The following is an 18002-nucleotide window of genomic DNA, read 5'->3' on the forward strand; positions in this document are numbered from 1 at the left end:
AATGACGCCACCGTTGATGGTCTCACCATGTACGGCTGCAGCTCACCCAGCGTTCTCTCTGGCTGTCGCGGTTGGATTGTTTTCATCGACTTCTTGTACTATAGGAACCTCACGAATCGGAGGGAGCTCGTAGCCGATGCCCTTGCTAACACAGAAGGAAAACTGTTGCTACCACGAGTCTCCGGGTGGCACATCAGACGAACCGTCGTTTCCGTGGTGTAGCGGCTATCACGTCTGCTTTACACGCAGAAGGTCCCCGGTTCGATCCCGGGCGGGAACACAACAATTTTAATCCGTATATCGGATTTCATTTCCGGGATGACCTCACGGATGCGTATGCAGAGACAATCAATGTCATATTCTAGATGGATAGGGCGTCATTTTACTGTCAAATACTGTTGCTCTCTTATTGCACCGGTATTTGGTAACTGAGAACGCCCCTAGCTCCATTATGGCTGGCAAAATATACAACCCGGTTCTTCAGGGCTACTTCAGGTGCGCTTCCTACTGGCTATCCTGAGCTCGCGCTACTCGCCTTGTCACGGCTGTGACAAAGTGTGAAGGTAACTAATAATGAGAAACTCTTAGCCACGCTCAGTCTTACGTCCCACCCATTGGTTGTTGCCGTCGCTAGTAAGATGAAGGTAGACTGTCGCACAATCAAGCTGAATCTCCACTCACGGTGCACATATTCCGCAAAGACAACCTTGTTTTCCGTTGCAAGAAAAATTACCGTCTGCCTTTCTACCGAATTCCACCTACGTACTTTACTGGTGCCGGATTCTTGTTATATCCACGTGATATAACAGGCGTCTTACTCTTCATTGAGGAGCTGCAACCGGGACTGAGTTCCACCTACTCTTCAGCACGGTCAAAATGGCAGGGCTCGTCCGGGATTTGAACCCGGGACCTCCTGCACCCAAAGCAGGAATCATACCCCTAGACCAACGAGCCACCTGCCCGCACCACTCAAGCTAATCACAAGTAGTGCATCTCCCAGGGAACACAAACTTTCACGTGAATTCGCAAGATAAGCGCTTTCTGCAGGCAGCACTCACCACTGATGAGAAGAATATTAAAGGCGCCGAATAAAAAGCGAAATAACTTCATCGAACTCTGCTTATGAACAGCCGGCAGTGCCTCAGTTTCCGTATGTGGTTTCTCAGGGTTAAGAGAAGGCGAATGCACTAAACAAAATAACATCGGGAAAGCAAGCACCAACTCATAATGAAAATATTGAAGAATATACTGCAAGCAAAACTTCCAGAAGACGAATACTGAAGACGCCACAGACAAAAGAATTATTCTATGCAGCAACGATCATCTAGGAAGCGTGAATTGCATGTGCCGCTCCACCACACAACTTCTTTTGATACTGTTTTACTTATTCTAAATTTTCATTACCTGATCGTCTCTAGAATACTGTGTGATTATCACGTGGTTTCCTCCTTCCAACAGCGATAGTGGTAAGTAAATCGACTACAAAATCTTTCAAAGTAGGTCAGACACCAAAAAAAAAAAAAAAAAATCGGAGCTGCGTGTAGCTCATGTCATTCTGCTTCAAAGGTAATTCAGCGGCTGGGAGTAGTGGCGTACTCCTGTAATCCAAGCTTCCGGGAGGCCGTTGTGTGGGAGAGATCTGGAAACAACTACAGATTCGGCCGTTTCACGAGCTCAGGAACGGCCGCGGTACTTTCATCGAGCTCTGCAGATCGACAGATGACAGTGTGGAAATTTCGGCAAGCGGTGGCTAAGGGTTAAGAGAAGCCGAACGCACTAAACACAAGAACGTCGGGAAACCGAAGCACGTAACTATAAGATTGCGGAATGCAGTGCAAAAGCAAAACTTCGAGAAGACCAACTCTGAAGCCATCGGCGCGCTAGGAGTTACTCCGCGCAGCAGCGATCATCTAGGAAGAGCGAGACGGGGGTGTCGCTCGACCACACAATAAATTTTTACTTAATCCAAATTTGCAATACCGGTTCGTCACTAGAATACTGCGCCTTGGTTCTTCCAAAAGCGATAGTAATAAGCACGTCGACTGCAGCGTCATTTAGGGTAGTGAGTCAGACATGGAGAGGATAAAAGGCGGGTGGAATGTGCAACGACAGGGGGCATTGCAGGGCGGGCGCCGACTCCTTGCGCTGTGGCGCCGGCGGCGGCCTGGAGGGGCTGGGGCTGCTGGTGCCTCCATGTAGAGCTGGCTGCCGCCGAGCCCAGGCGCCGTGCCGCTAACGAAGCGATCGCCTTTGGTGACATCTTTTGCAATAACGACTGCGCGAATCGACGGTATCTCGTAAGGAAAGAAAGAGCAGCAGATGCTGCTGAGGACTCTCCCTCGAGCGTTTCCGATGACTTCTTGAGCTCTTATTCGACATGGCATTCAGGCAGTCAAGGGTGCTGTCGATTGTTTCACACGAATGCGAAATACCGGCATTGTGCGTTTCCGCAAAGTGATTTTTACGCCACAATGGCGATCGTCCTACAAGTTGTATCACATGTGGAGGGCAGAGCGTAGCAGTTTCCGTGGTGTAGCGGTTATAACGTCTGCCTAACACGCACAAGGTCCCCGGTTCGATTGCGGGCGGAAACAAGTTTTCGTCGCACTCAGCAAGACACTTGCTACGATCTCTACTGTGACCATTTAAATCAACTTCAAACGTTCCACCAGCAGGGTGCACATGGCTCAAATGAAACTGTTTCAGAACTGGTTGTCGGATTTAGCGCTGACTTGGAGGCCTGGAAATGCGCGAAACAGCCGCCGCCATGCGGTTTGTTAGCACACCGTTGTACAAAACGCAAGGGCTCGTCCGAGATTTGAACCCGGGACCTCCTGCACCCGAAGCAGGAATCATACCCCTAGACCAACGAGCCTGTTCGTTCCGAAAACACACTGCATGTGAATGACGCCACCGTTGATGGTCTCACCATGTACGGCTGCAGCTCACCCAGCGTTCTCTCTGGCTGTCGCGGTTGGATTGTTTTCATCGACTTCTTGTACTATAGGAACCTCACGAATCGGAGGGAGCTCGTAGCCGATGCCCTTGCTAACACAGAAGGAAAACTGTTGCTACCACGAGTCTCCGGGTGGCACATCAGACGAACCGTCGTTTCCGTGGTGTAGCGGCTATCACGTCTGCTTTACACGCAGAAGGTCCCCGGTTCGATCCCGGGCGGGAACACAACAATTTTAATCCGTATATCGGATTTCATTTCCGGGATGACCTCACGGATGCGTATGCAGAGACAATCAATGTCATATTCTAGATGGATAGGGCGTCATTTTACTGTCAAATACTGTTGCTCTCTTATTGCACCGGTATTTGGTAACTGAGAACGCCCCTAGCTCCATTATGGCTGGCAAAATATACAACCCGGTTCTTCAGGGCTACTTCAGGTGCGCTTCCTACTGGCTATCCTGAGCTCGCGCTACTCGCCTTGTCACGGCTGTGACAAAGTGTGAAGGTAACTAATAATGAGAAACTCTTAGCCACGCTCAGTCTTACGTCCCACCCATTGGTTGTTGCCGTCGCTAGTAAGATGAAGGTAGACTGTCGCACAATCAAGCTGAATCTCCACTCACGGTGCACATATTCCGCAAAGACAACCTTGTTTTCCGTTGCAAGAAAAATTACCGTCTGCCTTTCTACCGAATTCCACCTACGTACTTTACTGGTGCCGGATTCTTGTTATATCCACGTGATATAACAGGCGTCTTACTCTTCATTGAGGAGCTGCAACCGGGACTGAGTTCCACCTACTCTTCAGCACGGTCAAAATGGCAGGGCTCGTCCGGGATTTGAACCCGGGACCTCCTGCACCCAAAGCAGGAATCATACCCCTAGACCAACGAGCCACCTGCCCGCACCACTCAAGCTAATCACAAGTAGTGCATCTCCCAGGGAACACAAACTTTCACGTGAATTCGCAAGATAAGCGCTTTCTGCAGGCAGCACTCACCACTGATGAGAAGAATATTAAAGGCGCCGAATAAAAAGCGAAATAACTTCATCGAACTCTGCTTATGAACAGCCGGCAGTGCCTCAGTTTCCGTATGTGGTTTCTCAGGGTTAAGAGAAGGCGAATGCACTAAACAAAATAACATCGGGAAAGCAAGCACCAACTCATAATGAAAATATTGAAGAATATACTGCAAGCAAAACTTCCAGAAGACGAATACTGAAGACGCCACAGACAAAAGAATTATTCTATGCAGCAACGATCATCTAGGAAGCGTGAATTGCATGTGCCGCTCCACCACACAACTTCTTTTGATACTGTTTTACTTATTCTAAATTTTCATTACCTGATCGTCTCTAGAATACTGTGTGATTATCACGTGGTTTCCTCCTTCCAACAGCGATAGTGGTAAGTAAATCGACTACAAAATCTTTCAAAGTAGGTCAGACACCAAAAAAAAAAAAAAAAAAAATCGGAGCTGCGTGTAGCTCATGTCATTCTGCTTCAAAGGTAATTCAGCGGCTGGGAGTAGTGGCGTACTCCTGTAATCCAAGCTTCCGGGAGGCCGTTGTGTGGGAGAGATCTGGAAACAACTACAGATTCGGCCGTTTCACGAGCTCAGGAACGGCCGCGGTACTTTCATCGAGCTCTGCAGATCGACAGATGACAGTGTGGAAATTTCGGCAAGCGGTGGCTAAGGGTTAAGAGAAGCCGAACGCACTAAACACAAGAACGTCGGGAAACCGAAGCACGTAACTATAAGATTGCGGAATGCAGTGCAAAAGCAAAACTTCGAGAAGACCAACTCTGAAGCCATCGGCGCGCTAGGAGTTACTCCGCGCAGCAGCGATCATCTAGGAAGAGCGAGACGGGGGTGTCGCTCGACCACACAATAAATTTTTACTTAATCCAAATTTGCAATACCGGTTCGTCACTAGAATACTGCGCCTTGGTTCTTCCAAAAGCGATAGTAATAAGCACGTCGACTGCAGCGTCATTTAGGGTAGTGAGTCAGACATGGAGAGGATAAAAGGCGGGTGGAATGTGCAACGACAGGGGGCATTGCAGGGCGGGCGCCGACTCCTTGCGCTGTGGCGCCGGCGGCGGCCTGGAGGGGCTGGGGCTGCTGGTGCCTCCATGTAGAGCTGGCTGCCGCCGAGCCCAGGCGCCGTGCCGCTAACGAAGCGATCGCCTTTGGTGACATCTTTTGCAATAACGACTGCGCGAATCGACGGTATCTCGTAAGGAAAGAAAGAGCAGCAGATGCTGCTCAGGACTCTCCCTCGAGCGTTTCCGATGACTTCTTGAGCTCTTATTCGACATGGCATTCAGGCAGTCAAGGGTGCTGTCGATTGTTTCACACGAATGCGAAATACCGGCATTGTGCGTTTCCGCAAAGTGATTTTTACGCCACAATGGCGATCGTCCTACAAGTTGTATCACATGTGGAGGGCAGAGCGTAGCAGTTTCCGTGGTGTAGCGGTTATAACGTCTGCCTAACACGCACAAGGTCCCCGGTTCGATTGCGGGCGGAAACAAGTTTTCGTCGCACTGCCGCCGAGCCCAGGCGCCGTGCCGCTAACGAAGCGATCGCCTTTGGTGACATCTTTTGCAATAACGACTGCGCGAATCGACGGTATCTCGTAAGGAAAGAAAGAGCAGCAGATGCTGCTGAGGACTCTCCCTCGAGCGTTTCCGATGACTTCTTGAGCTCTTATTCGACATGGCATTCAGGCAGTCAAGGGTGCTGTCGATTGTTTCACACGAATGCGAAATAGCGGCATTGTGCGTTTCCGCAAAGTGATTTTTACGCCACAATGGCGATCGTCCTACAAGTTGTATCACATGTGGAGGGCAGAGCGTAGCAGTTTCCGTGGTGTAGCGGTTATAACGTCTGCCTAACACGCACAAGGTCCCCGGTTCGATTGCGGGCGGAAACAAGTTTTCGTCGCACTCAGCAAGACACTTGCTACGATCTCTACTGTGACCATTTAAATCAACTTCAAACGTTCCACCAGCAGGGTGCACATGGCTCAAATGAAACTGTTTCAGAACTGGTTGTCGGATTTAGCGCTGACTTGGAGGCCTGGAAATGCGCGAAACAGCCGCCGCCATGCGGTTTGTTAGCACACCGTTGTACAAAACGCAAGGGCTCGTCCGGGATTTGAACCCGGGACCTCCTGCACCCGAAGCAGGAATCATACCCCTAGACCAACGAGCCTGTTCGTTCCGAAAACACACTGCATGTGAATGACGCCACCGTTGATGGTCTCACCATGTACGGCTGCAGCTCACCCAGCGTTCTCTCTGGCTGTCGCGGTTGGATTGTTTTCATCGACTTCTTGTACTATAGGAACCTCACGAATCGGAGGGAGCTCGTAGCCGATGCCCTTGCTAACACAGAAGGAAAACTGTTGCTACCACGAGTCTCCGGGTGGCACATCAGACGAACCGTCGTTTCCGTGGTGTAGCGGCTATCACGTCTGCTTTACACGCAGAAGGTCCCCGGTTCGATCCCGGGCGGGAACACAACAATTTTAATCCGTATATCGGATTTCATTTCCGGGATGACCTCACGGATGCGTATGCAGAGACAATCAATGTCATATTCTAGATGGATAGGGCGTCATTTTACTGTCAAATACTGTTGCTCTCTTATTGCACCGGTATTTGGTAACTGAGAACGCCCCTAGCTCCATTATGGCTGGCAAAATATACAACCCGGTTCTTCAGGGCTACTTCAGGTGCGCTTCCTACTGGCTATCCTGAGCTCGCGCTACTCGCCTTGTCACGGCTGTGACAAAGTGTGAAGGTAACTAATAATGAGAAACTCTTAGCCACGCTCAGTCTTACGTCCCACCCATTGGTTGTTGCCGTCGCTAGTAAGATGAAGGTAGACTGTCGCACAATCAAGCTGAATCTCCACTCACGGTGCACATATTCCGCAAAGACAACCTTGTTTTCCGTTGCAAGAAAAATTACCGTCTGCCTTTCTACCGAATTCCACCTACGTACTTTACTGGTGCCGGATTCTTGTTATATCCACGTGATATAACAGGCGTCTTACTCTTCATTGAGGAGCTGCAACCGGGACTGAGTTCCACCTACTCTTCAGCACGGTCAAAATGGCAGGGCTCGTCCGGGATTTGAACCCGGGACCTCCTGCACCCAAAGCAGGAATCATACCCCTAGACCAACGAGCCACCTGCCCGCACCACTCAAGCTAATCACAAGTAGTGCATCTCCCAGGGAACACAAACTTTCACGTGAATTCGCAAGATAAGCGCTTTCTGCAGGCAGCACTCACCACTGATGAGAAGAATATTAAAGGCGCCGAATAAAAAGCGAAATAACTTCATCGAACTCTGCTTATGAACAGCCGGCAGTGCCTCAGTTTCCGTATGTGGTTTCTCAGGGTTAAGAGAAGGCGAATGCACTAAACAAAATAACATCGGGAAAGCAAGCACCAACTCATAATGAAAATATTGAAGAATATACTGCAAGCAAAACTTCCAGAAGACGAATACTGAAGACGCCACAGACAAAAGAATTATTCTATGCAGCAACGATCATCTAGGAAGCGTGAATTGCATGTGCCGCTCCACCACACAACTTCTTTTGATACTGTTTTACTTATTCTAAATTTTCATTACCTGATCGTCTCTAGAATACTGTGTGATTATCACGTGGTTTCCTCCTTCCAACAGCGATAGTGGTAAGTAAATCGACTACAAAATCTTTCAAAGTAGGTCAGACACCAAAAAAAAAAAAAAAAAAAAATCGGAGCTGCGTGTAGCTCATGTCATTCTGCTTCAAAGGTAATTCAGCGGCTGGGAGTAGTGGCGTACTCCTGTAATCCAAGCTTCCGGGAGGCCGTTGTGTGGGAGAGATCTGGAAACAACTACAGATTCGGCCGTTTCACGAGCTCAGGAACGGCCGCGGTACTTTCATCGAGCTCTGCAGATCGACAGATGACAGTGTGGAAATTTCGGCAAGCGGTGGCTAAGGGTTAAGAGAAGCCGAACGCACTAAACACAAGAACGTCGGGAAACCGAAGCACGTAACTATAAGATTGCGGAATGCAGTGCAAAAGCAAAACTTCGAGAAGACCAACTCTGAAGCCATCGGCGCGCTAGGAGTTACTCCGCGCAGCAGCGATCATCTAGGAAGAGCGAGACGGGGGTGTCGCTCGACCACACAATAAATTTTTACTTAATCCAAATTTGCAATACCGGTTCGTCACTAGAATACTGCGCCTTGGTTCTTCCAAAAGCGATAGTAATAAGCACGTCGACTGCAGCGTCATTTAGGGTAGTGAGTCAGACATGGAGAGGATAAAAGGCGGGTGGAATGTGCAACGACAGGGGGCATTGCAGGGCGGGCGCCGACTCCTTGCGCTGTGGCGCCGGCGGCGGCCTGGAGGGGCTGGGGCTGCTGGTGCCTCCATGTAGAGCTGGCTGCCGCCGAGCCCAGGCGCCGTGCCGCTAACGAAGCGATCGCCTTTGGTGACATCTTTTGCAATAACGACTGCGCGAATCGACGGTATCTCGTAAGGAAAGAAAGAGCAGCAGATGCTGCTGAGGACTCTCCCTCGAGCGTTTCCGATGACTTCTTGAGCTCTTATTCGACATGGCATTCAGGCAGTCAAGGGTGCTGTCGATTGTTTCACACGAATGCGAAATACCGGCATTGTGCGTTTCCGCAAAGTGATTTTTACGCCACAATGGCGATCGTCCTACAAGTTGTATCACATGTGGAGGGCAGAGCGTAGCAGTTTCCGTGGTGTAGCGGTTATAACGTCTGCCTAACACGCACAAGGTCCCCGGTTCGATTGCGGGCGGAAACAAGTTTTCGTCGCACTCAGCAAGACACTTGCTACGATCTCTACTGTGACCATTTAAATCAACTTCAAACGTTCCACCAGCAGGGTGCACATGGCTCAAATGAAACTGTTTCAGAACTGGTTGTCGGATTTAGCGCTGACTTGGAGGCCTGGAAATGCGCGAAACAGCCGCCGCCATGCGGTTTGTTAGCACACCGTTGTACAAAACGCAAGGGCTCGTCCGGGATTTGAACGCGGGACCTCCTGCACCCGAAGCAGGAATCATACCCCTAGACCAACGAGCCTGTTCGTTCCGAAAACACACTGCATGTGAATGACGCCACCGTTGATGGTCTCACCATGTACGGCTGCAGCTCACCCAGCGTTCTCTCTGGCTGTCGCGGTTGGATTGTTTTCATCGACTTCTTGTACTATAGGAACCTCACGAATCGGAGGGAGCTCGTAGCCGATGCCCTTGCTAACACAGAAGGAAAACTGTTGCTACCACGAGTCTCCGGGTGGCACATCAGACGAACCGTCGTTTCCGTGGTGTAGCGGTTATCACGTCTGCTTTACACGCAGAAGGTCCCCGGTTCGATCCCGGGCGGGAACACAACAATTTTAATCCGTATATCGGATTTCATTTCCGGGATGACCTCACGGATGCGTATGCAGAGACAATCAATGTCATATTCTAGATGGATAGGGCGTCATTTTACTGTCAAATACTGTTGCTCTCTTATTGCACCGGTATTTGGTAACTGAGAACGCCCCTAGCTCCATTATGGCTGGCAAAATATACAACCCGGTTCTTCAGGGCTACTTCAGGTGCGCTTCCTACTGGCTATCCTGAGCTCGCGCTACTCGCCTTGTCACGGCTGTGACAAAGTGTGAAGGTAACTAATAATGAGAAACTCTTAGCCACGCTCAGTCTTACGTCCCACCCATTGGTTGTTGCCGTCGCTAGTAAGATGAAGGTAGACTGTCGCACAATCAAGCTGAATCTCCACTCACGGTGCACATATTCCGCAAAGACAACCTTGTTTTCCGTTGCAAGAAAAATTACCGTCTGCCTTTCTACCGAATTCCACCTACGTACTTTACTGGTGCCGGATTCTTGTTATATCCACGTGATATAACAGGCGTCTTACTCTTCATTGAGGAGCTGCAACCGGGACTGAGTTCCACCTACTCTTCAGCACGGTCAAAATGGCAGGGCTCGTCCGGGATTTGAACCCGGGACCTCCTGCACCCAAAGCAGGAATCATACCCCTAGACCAACGAGCCACCTGCCCGCACCACTCAAGCTAATCACAAGTAGTGCATCTCCCAGGGAACACAAACTTTCACGTGAATTCGCAAGATAAGCGCTTTCTGAAGGCAGCACTCACCACTGATGAGAAGAATATTAAAGGCGCCGAATAAAAAGCGAAATAACTTCATCGAACTCTGCTTATGAACAGCCGGCAGTGCCTCAGTTTCCGTATGTGGTTTCTCAGGGTTAAGAGAAGGCGAATGCACTAAACAAAATAACATCGGGAAAGCAAGCACCAACTCATAATGAAAATATTGAAGAATATACTGCAAGCAAAACTTCCAGAAGACGAATACTGAAGACGCCACAGACAAAAGAATTATTCTATGCAGCAACGATCATCTAGGAAGCGTGAATTGCATGTGCCGCTCCACCACACAACTTCTTTTGATACTGTTTTACTTATTCTAAATTTTCATTACCTGATCGTCTCTAGAATACTGTGTGATTATCACGTGGTTTCCTCCTTCCAACAGCGATAGTGGTAAGTAAATCGACTACAAAATCTTTCAAAGTAGGTCAGACACCAAAAAAAAAAAAAAAAAAATCGGAGCTGCGTGTAGCTCATGTCATTCTGCTTCAAAGGTAATTCAGCGGCTGGGAGTAGTGGCGTACTCCTGTAATCCAAGCTTCCGGGAGGCCGTTGTGTGGGAGAGATCTGGAAACAACTACAGATTCGGCCGTTTCACGAGCTCAGGAACGGCCGCGGTACTTTCATCGAGCTCTGCAGATCGACAGATGACAGTGTGGAAATTTCGGCAAGCGGTGGCTAAGGGTTAAGAGAAGCCGAACGCACTAAACACAAGAACGTCGGGAAACCGATGCACGTAACTATAAGATTGCGGAATGCAGTGCAAAAGCAAAACTTCGAGAAGACCAACTCTGAAGCCATCGGCGCGCTAGGAGTTACTCCGCGCAGCAGCGATCATCTAGGAAGAGCGAGACGGGGGTGTCGCTCGACCACACAATAAATTTTTACTTAATCCAAATTTGCAATACCGGTTCGTCACTAGAATACTGCGCCTTGGTTCTTCCAAAAGCGATAGTAATAAGCACGTCGACTGCAGCGTCATTTAGGGTAGTGAGTCAGACATGGAGAGGATAAAAGGCGGGTGGAATGTGCAACGACAGGGGGCATTGCAGGGCGGGCGCCGACTCCTTGCGCTGTGGCGCCGGCGGCGGCCTGGAGGGGCTGGGGCTGCTGGTGCCTCCATGTAGAGCTGGCTGCCGCCGAGCCCAGGCGCCGTGCCGCTAACGAAGCGATCGCCTTTGGTGACATCTTTTGCAATAACGACTGCGCGAATCGACGGTATCTCGTAAGGAAAGAAAGAGCAGCAGATGCTGCTGAGGACTCTCCCTCGAGCGTTTCCGATGACTTCTTGAGCTCTTATTCGACATGGCATTCAGGCAGTCAAGGGTGCTGTCGATTGTTTCACACGAATGCGAAATACCGGCATTGTGCGTTTCCGCAAAGTGATTTTTACGCCACAATGGCGATCGTCCTACAAGTTGTATCACATGTGGAGGGCAGAGCGTAGCAGTTTCCGTGGTGTAGCGGTTATAACGTCTGCCTAACACGCACAAGGTCCCCGGTTCGATTGCGGGCGGAAACAAGTTTTCGTCGCACTCAGCAAGACACTTGCTACGATCTCTACTGTGACCATTTAAATCAACTTCAAACGTTCCACCAGCAGGGTGCACATGGCTCAAATGAAACTGTTTCAGAACTGGTTGTCGGATTTAGCGCTGACTTGGAGGCCTGGAAATGCGCGAAACAGCCGCCGCCATGCGGTTTGTTAGCACACCGTTGTACAAAACGCAAGGGCTCGTCCGGGATTTGAACCCGGGACCTCCTGCACCCGAAGCAGGAATCATACCCCTAGACCAACGAGCCTGTTCGTTCCGAAAACACACTGCATGTGAATGACGCCACCGTTGATGGTCTCACCATGTACGGCTGCAGCTCACCCAGCGTTCTCTCTGGCTGTCGCGGTTGGATTGTTTTCATCGACTTCTTGTACTATAGGAACCTCACGAATCGGAGGGAGCTCGTAGCCGATGCCCTTGCTAACACAGAAGGAAAACTGTTGCTACCACGAGTCTCCGGGTGGCACATCAGACGAACCGTCGTTTCCGTGGTGTAGCGGTTATCACGTCTGCTTTACACGCAGAAGGTCCCCGGTTCGATCCCGGGCGGGAACACAACAATTTTAATCCGTATATCGGATTTCATTTCCGGGATGACCTCACGGATGCGTATGCAGAGACAATCAATGTCATATTCTAGATGGATAGGGCGTCATTTTACTGTCAAATACTGTTGCTCTCTTATTGCACCGGTATTTGGTAACTGAGAACGCCCCTAGCTCCATTATGGCTGGCAAAATATACAACCCGGTTCTTCAGGGCTACTTCAGGTGCGCTTCCTACTGGCTATCCTGAGCTCGCGCTACTCGCCTTGTCACGGCTGTGACAAAGTGTGAAGGTAACTAATAATGAGAAACTCTTAGCCACGCTCAGTCTTACGTCCCACCCATTGGTTGTTGCCGTCGCTAGTAAGATGAAGGTAGACTGTCGCACAATCAAGCTGAATCTCCACTCACGGTGCACATATTCCGCAAAGACAACCTTGTTTTCCGTTGCAAGAAAAATTACCGTCTGCCTTTCTACCGAATTCCACCTACGTACTTTACTGGTGCCGGATTCTTGTTATATCCACGTGATATAACAGGCGTCTTACTCTTCATTGAGGAGCTGCAACCGGGACTGAGTTCCACCTACTCTTCAGCACGGTCAAAATGGCAGGGCTCGTCCGGGATTTGAACCCGGGACCTCCTGCACCCAAAGCAGGAATCATACCCCTAGACCAACGAGCCACCTGCCCGCACCACTCAAGCTAATCACAAGTAGTGCATCTCCCAGGGAACACAAACTTTCACGTGAATTCGCAAGATAAGCGCTTTCTGAAGGCAGCACTCACCACTGATGAGAAGAATATTAAAGGCGCCGAATAAAAAGCGAAATAACTTCATCGAACTCTGCTTATGAACAGCCGGCAGTGCCTCAGTTTCCGTATGTGGTTTCTCAGGGTTAAGAGAAGGCGAATGCACTAAACAAAATAACATCGGGAAAGCAAGCACCAACTCATAATGAAAATATTGAAGAATATACTGCAAGCAAAACTTCCAGAAGACGAATACTGAAGACGCCACAGACAAAAGAATTATTCTATGCAGCAACGATCATCTAGGAAGCGTGAATTGCATGTGCCGCTCCACCACACAACTTCTTTTGATACTGTTTTACTTATTCTAAATTTTCATTACCTGATCGTCTCTAGAATACTGTGTGATTATCACGTGGTTTCCTCCTTCCAACAGCGATAGTGGTAAGTAAATCGACTACAAAATCTTTCAAAGTAGGTCAGACACCAAAAAAAAAAAAAAAAAATCGGAGCTGCGTGTAGCTCATGTCATTCTGCTTCAAAGGTAATTCAGCGGCTGGGAGTAGTGGCGTACTCCTGTAATCCAAGCTTCCGGGAGGCCGTTGTGTGGGAGAGATCTGGAAACAACTACAGATTCGGCCGTTTCACGAGCTCAGGAACGGCCGCGGTACTTTCATCGAGCTCTGCAGATCGACAGATGACAGTGTGGAAATTTCGGCAAGCGGTGGCTAAGGGTTAAGAGAAGCCGAACGCACTAAACACAAGAACGTCGGGAAACCGATGCACGTAACTATAAGATTGCGGAATGCAGTGCAAAAGCAAAACTTCGAGAAGACCAACTCTGAAGCCATCGGCGCGCTAGGAGTTACTCCGCGCAGCAGCGATCATCTAGGAAGAGCGAGACGGGGGTGTCGCTCGACCACACAATAAATTTTTACTTAATCCAAATTTGCAATACCGGTTCGTCACTAGAATACTGCGCCTTGGTTCTTCCAAAAGCGATAGTAATAAGCACGTCGACTGCAGCGTCATTTAGGGTAGTGAGTCAGACATGGAGAGGATAAAAGGCGGGTGGAATGTGCAACGACAGGGGGCATTGCAGGGCGGGCGCCGACTCCTTGCGCTGTGGCGCCGGCGGCGGCCTGGAGGGGCTGGGGCTGCTGGTGCCTCCATGTAGAGCTGGCTGCCGCCGAGCCCAGGCGCCGTGCCGCTAACGAAGCGATCGCCTTTGGTGACATCTTTTGCAATAACGACTGCGCGAATCGACGGTATCTCGTAAGGAAAGAAAGAGCAGCAGATGCTGCTGAGGACTCTCCCTCGAGCGTTTCCGATGACTTCTTGAGCTCTTATTCGACATGGCATTCAGGCAGTCAAGGGTGCTGTCGATTGTTTCACACGAATGCGAAATACCGGCATTGTGCGTTTCCGCAAAGTGATTTTTACGCCACAATGGCGATCGTCCTACAAGTTGTATCACATGTGGAGGGCAGAGCGTAGCAGTTTCCGTGGTGTAGCGGTTATAACGTCTGCCTAACACGCACAAGGTCCCCGGTTCGATTGCGGGCGGAAACAAGTTTTCGTCGCACTCAGCAAGACACTTGCTACGATCTCTACTGTGACCATTTAAATCAACTTCAAACGTTCCACCAGCAGGGTGCACATGGCTCAAATGAAACTGTTTCAGAACTGGTTGTCGGATTTAGCGCTGACTTGGAGGCCTGGAAATGCGCGAAACAGCCGCCGCCATGCGGTTTGTTAGCACACCGTTGTACAAAACGCAAGGGCTCGTCCGGGATTTGAACCCGGGACCTCCTGCACCCGAAGCAGGAATCATACCCCTAGACCAACGAGCCTGTTCGTTCCGAAAACACACTGCATGTGAATGACGCCACCGTTGATGGTCTCACCATGTACGGCTGCAGCTCACCCAGCGTTCTCTCTGGCTGTCGCGGTTGGATTGTTTTCATCGACTTCTTGTACTATAGGAACCTCACGAATCGGAGGGAGCTCGTAGCCGATGCCCTTGCTAACACAGAAGGAAAACTGTTGCTACCACGAGTCTCCGGGTGGCACATCAGACGAACCGTCGTTTCCGTGGTGTAGCGGTTATCACGTCTGCTTTACACGCAGAAGGTCCCCGGTTCGATCCCGGGCGGGAACACAACAATTTTAATCCGTATATCGGATTTCATTTCCGGGATGACCTCACGGATGCATATGCAGAGACAATCAATGTCATATTCTAGATGGATAGGGCGTCATTTTACTGTCAAATACTGTTGCTCTCTTATTGCACCGGTATTTGGTAACTGAGAACGCCCCTAGCTCCATTATGGCTGGCAAAATATACAACCCGGTTCTTCAGGGCTACTTCAGGTGCGCTTCCTACTGGCTATCCTGAGCTCGCGCTACTCGCCTTGTCACGGCTGTGACAAAGTGTGAAGGTAACTAATAATGAGAAACTCTTAGCCACGCTCAGTCTTACGTCCCACCCATTGGTTGTTGCCGTCGCTAGTAAGATGAAGGTAGACTGTCGCACAATCAAGCTGAATCTCCACTCACGGTGCACATATTCCGCAAAGACAACCTTGTTTTCCGTTGCAAGAAAAATTACCGTCTGCCTTTCTACCGAATTCCACCTACGTACTTTACTGGTGCCGGATTCTTGTTATATCCACGTGATATAACAGGCGTCTTACTCTTCATTGAGGAGCTGCAACCGGGACTGAGTTCCACCTACTCTTCAGCACGGTCAAAATGGCAGGGCTCGTCCGGGATTTGAACCCGGGACCTCCTGCACCCAAAGCAGGAATCATACCCCTAGACCAACGAGCCACCTGCCCGCACCACTCAAGCTAATCACAAGTAGTGCATCTCCCAGGGAACACAAACTTTCACGTGAATTCGCAAGATAAGCGCTTTCTGCAGGCAGCACTCACCACTGATGAGAAGAATATTAAAGGCGCCGAATAAAAAGCGAAATAACTTCATCGAACTCTGCTTATGAACAGCCGGCAGTGCCTCAGTTTCCGTATGTGGTTTCTCAGGGTTAAGAGAAGGCGAATGCACTAAACAAAATAACATCGGGAAAGCAAGCACCAACTCATAATGAAAATATTGAAGAATATACTGCAAGCAAAACTTCCAGAAGACGAATACTGAAGACGCCACAGACAAAAGAATTATTCTATGCAGCAACGATCATCTAGGAAGCGTGAATTGCATGTGCCGCTCCACCACACAACTTCTTTTGATACTGTTTTACTTATTCTAAATTTTCATTACCTGATCGTCTCTAGAATACTGTGTGATTATCACGTGGTTTCCTCCTTCCAACAGCGATAGTGGTAAGTAAATCGACTACAAAATCTTTCAAAGTAGGTCAGACACCAAAAAAAAAAAAAAAAAAATCGGAGCTGCGTGTAGCTCATGTCATTCTGCTTCAAAGGTAATTCAGCGGCTGGGAGTAGTGGCGTACTCCTGTAATCCAAGCTTCCGGGAGGCCGTTGTGTGGGAGAGATCTGGAAACAACTACAGATTCGGCCGTTTCACGAGCTCAGGAACGGCCGCGGTACTTTCATCGAGCTCTGCAGATCGACAGATGACAGTGTGGAAATTTCGGCAAGCGGTGGCTAAGGGTTAAGAGAAGCCGAACGCACTAAACACAAGAACGTCGGGAAACCGAAGCACGTAACTATAAGATTGCGGAATGCAGTGCAAAAGCAAAACTTCGAGAAGACCAACTCTGAAGCCATCGGCGCGCTAGGAGTTACTCCGCGCAGCAGCGATCATCTAGGAAGAGCGAGACGGGGGTGTCGCTCGACCACACAATAAATTTTTACTTAATCCAAATTTGCAATACCGGTTCGTCACTAGAATACTGCGCCTTGGTTCTTCCAAAAGCGATAGTAATAAGCACGTCGACTGCAGCGTCATTTAGGGTAGTGAGTCAGACATGGAGAGGATAAAAGGCGGGTGGAATGTGCAACGACAGGGGGCATTGCAGGGCGGGCGCCGACTCCTTGCGCTGTGGCGCCGGCGGCGGCCTGGAGGGGCTGGGGCTGCTGGTGCCTCCATGTAGAGCTGGCTGCCGCCGAGCCCAGGCGCCGTGCCGCTAACGAAGCGATCGCCTTTGGTGACATCTTTTGCAATAACGACTGCGCGAATCGACGGTATCTCGTAAGGAAAGAAAGAGCAGCAGATGCTGCTGAGGACTCTCCCTCGAGCGTTTCCGATGACTTCTTGAGCTCTTATTCGACATGGCATTCAGGCAGTCAAGGGTGCTGTCGATTGTTTCACACGAATGCGAAATACCGGCATTGTGCGTTTCCGCAAAGTGATTTTTACGCCACAATGGCGATCGTCCTACAAGTTGTATCACATGTGGAGGGCAGAGCGTAGCAGTTTCCGTGGTGTAGCGGTTATAACGTCTGCCTAACACGCACAAGGTCCCCGGTTCGATTGCGGGCGGAAACAAGTTTTCGTCGCACTGCCGCCGAGCCCAGGCGCCGTGCCGCTAACGAAGCGATCGCCTTTGGTGACATCTTTTGCAATAACGACTGCGCGAATCGACGGTATCTCGTAAGGAAAGAAAGAGCAGCAGATGCTGCTGAGGACTCTCCCTCGAGCGTTTCCGATGACTTCTTGAGCTCTTATTCGACATGGCATTCAGGCAGTCAAGGGTGCTGTCGATTGTTTCACACGAATGCGAAATACCGGCATTGTGCGTTTCCGCAAAGTGATTTTTACGTCACAATGGCGATCGTCCTACAAGTTGTATCACATGTGGAGGGCAGAGCGTAGCAGTTTCCGTGGTGTAGCGGTTATAACGTCTGCCTAACACGCACAAGGTCCCCGGTTCGATTGCGGGCGGAAACAAGTTTTCGTCGCACTGCCGCCGAGCCCAGGCGCCGTGCCGCTAACGAAGCGATCGCCTTTGGTGACATCTTTTGCAATAACG

At 49.9% G+C, this 18002-nt stretch overlaps 17 non-coding genes across 17 annotated transcripts; 6 read left to right on the forward strand and 11 right to left on the reverse strand.

Moving 5' to 3' along the window:
- Window positions 1–207: 207 nt before the first annotated feature.
- Trnav-uac (transfer RNA valine (anticodon UAC)) lies at window positions 208–280 on the forward strand. The gene has a single exon. It is a non-coding gene; the product is annotated as a tRNA-Val (tRNA).
- A 602-nt stretch (window positions 281–882) lies between these two features.
- Trnap-ugg (transfer RNA proline (anticodon UGG)) lies at window positions 883–954 on the reverse strand. The gene has a single exon. It is a non-coding gene; the product is annotated as a tRNA-Pro (tRNA).
- Window positions 955–2803: 1849 nt separating this feature from the next.
- Window positions 2804–2875, reverse strand: Trnap-cgg (transfer RNA proline (anticodon CGG)). Its single transcript has one exon. It is a non-coding gene; the product is annotated as a tRNA-Pro (tRNA).
- Window positions 2876–3110: 235 nt separating this feature from the next.
- On the forward strand, window positions 3111–3183 carry Trnav-uac (transfer RNA valine (anticodon UAC)). The gene has a single exon. It is a non-coding gene; the product is annotated as a tRNA-Val (tRNA).
- Window positions 3184–3785: 602 nt separating this feature from the next.
- Trnap-ugg (transfer RNA proline (anticodon UGG)) lies at window positions 3786–3857 on the reverse strand. Its single transcript has one exon. It is a non-coding gene; the product is annotated as a tRNA-Pro (tRNA).
- A 2253-nt stretch (window positions 3858–6110) lies between these two features.
- Window positions 6111–6182, reverse strand: Trnap-cgg (transfer RNA proline (anticodon CGG)). The gene has a single exon. It is a non-coding gene; the product is annotated as a tRNA-Pro (tRNA).
- A 235-nt stretch (window positions 6183–6417) lies between these two features.
- Trnav-uac (transfer RNA valine (anticodon UAC)) lies at window positions 6418–6490 on the forward strand. Its single transcript has one exon. It is a non-coding gene; the product is annotated as a tRNA-Val (tRNA).
- Window positions 6491–7092: 602 nt separating this feature from the next.
- Trnap-ugg (transfer RNA proline (anticodon UGG)) lies at window positions 7093–7164 on the reverse strand. Its single transcript has one exon. It is a non-coding gene; the product is annotated as a tRNA-Pro (tRNA).
- Window positions 7165–9016: 1852 nt separating this feature from the next.
- On the reverse strand, window positions 9017–9088 carry Trnap-cgg (transfer RNA proline (anticodon CGG)). The gene has a single exon. It is a non-coding gene; the product is annotated as a tRNA-Pro (tRNA).
- Window positions 9089–9323: 235 nt separating this feature from the next.
- Window positions 9324–9396, forward strand: Trnav-uac (transfer RNA valine (anticodon UAC)). Its single transcript has one exon. It is a non-coding gene; the product is annotated as a tRNA-Val (tRNA).
- A 602-nt stretch (window positions 9397–9998) lies between these two features.
- On the reverse strand, window positions 9999–10070 carry Trnap-ugg (transfer RNA proline (anticodon UGG)). Its single transcript has one exon. It is a non-coding gene; the product is annotated as a tRNA-Pro (tRNA).
- A 1850-nt stretch (window positions 10071–11920) lies between these two features.
- On the reverse strand, window positions 11921–11992 carry Trnap-cgg (transfer RNA proline (anticodon CGG)). Its single transcript has one exon. It is a non-coding gene; the product is annotated as a tRNA-Pro (tRNA).
- Window positions 11993–12227: 235 nt separating this feature from the next.
- Trnav-uac (transfer RNA valine (anticodon UAC)) lies at window positions 12228–12300 on the forward strand. The gene has a single exon. It is a non-coding gene; the product is annotated as a tRNA-Val (tRNA).
- A 602-nt stretch (window positions 12301–12902) lies between these two features.
- On the reverse strand, window positions 12903–12974 carry Trnap-ugg (transfer RNA proline (anticodon UGG)). The gene has a single exon. It is a non-coding gene; the product is annotated as a tRNA-Pro (tRNA).
- A 1849-nt stretch (window positions 12975–14823) lies between these two features.
- On the reverse strand, window positions 14824–14895 carry Trnap-cgg (transfer RNA proline (anticodon CGG)). The gene has a single exon. It is a non-coding gene; the product is annotated as a tRNA-Pro (tRNA).
- A 235-nt stretch (window positions 14896–15130) lies between these two features.
- Trnav-uac (transfer RNA valine (anticodon UAC)) lies at window positions 15131–15203 on the forward strand. The gene has a single exon. It is a non-coding gene; the product is annotated as a tRNA-Val (tRNA).
- A 602-nt stretch (window positions 15204–15805) lies between these two features.
- On the reverse strand, window positions 15806–15877 carry Trnap-ugg (transfer RNA proline (anticodon UGG)). Its single transcript has one exon. It is a non-coding gene; the product is annotated as a tRNA-Pro (tRNA).
- Window positions 15878–18002: the final 2125 nt, after the last annotated feature.

The sequence above is a fragment of the Schistocerca nitens genome, chromosome 2 (assembly GCF_023898315.1).
Source record: "Schistocerca nitens isolate TAMUIC-IGC-003100 chromosome 2, iqSchNite1.1, whole genome shotgun sequence".
Taxonomy (NCBI): Eukaryota; Metazoa; Arthropoda; class Insecta; order Orthoptera; family Acrididae; genus Schistocerca; species Schistocerca nitens.